Source organism: Penaeus monodon, chromosome 23 (assembly GCF_015228065.2).
Source record: "Penaeus monodon isolate SGIC_2016 chromosome 23, NSTDA_Pmon_1, whole genome shotgun sequence".
NCBI classification, from domain to species: domain Eukaryota; kingdom Metazoa; phylum Arthropoda; class Malacostraca; order Decapoda; family Penaeidae; genus Penaeus; species Penaeus monodon.
Window position 1 is genome coordinate 43,509,171 of NC_051408.1, and position 339 is coordinate 43,509,509.

The window sequence follows — 339 nt, forward strand, 5'->3', positions numbered from 1 at the left end:
AAATGTAGATTTTATATTTACCTTCTCTTTGTCTCTAAGTTTCGTTTTACTATTTCTTACGTTACAGTGCTTGTGTACTACTCTGTGTTTTGTTGCATAATCTATATAGTAATGTATAATGAAGTGCATCGAGAAGGCTATATACTAAATATAGCGTGATAAGTAGAGAAAAGAAGATCGCAGAGATGTTTTCAAATCTCGATATTTTTCCAAACCTTTCCACCCATCAATATATCTATTGGTTACTTTATGGGTTACTGTATTGTACTGTAATGGAGTATACAAAAAAAGAAAGGAAAATTCAAAATATTTGAACTTATGGCAAGGGACCAAATTATT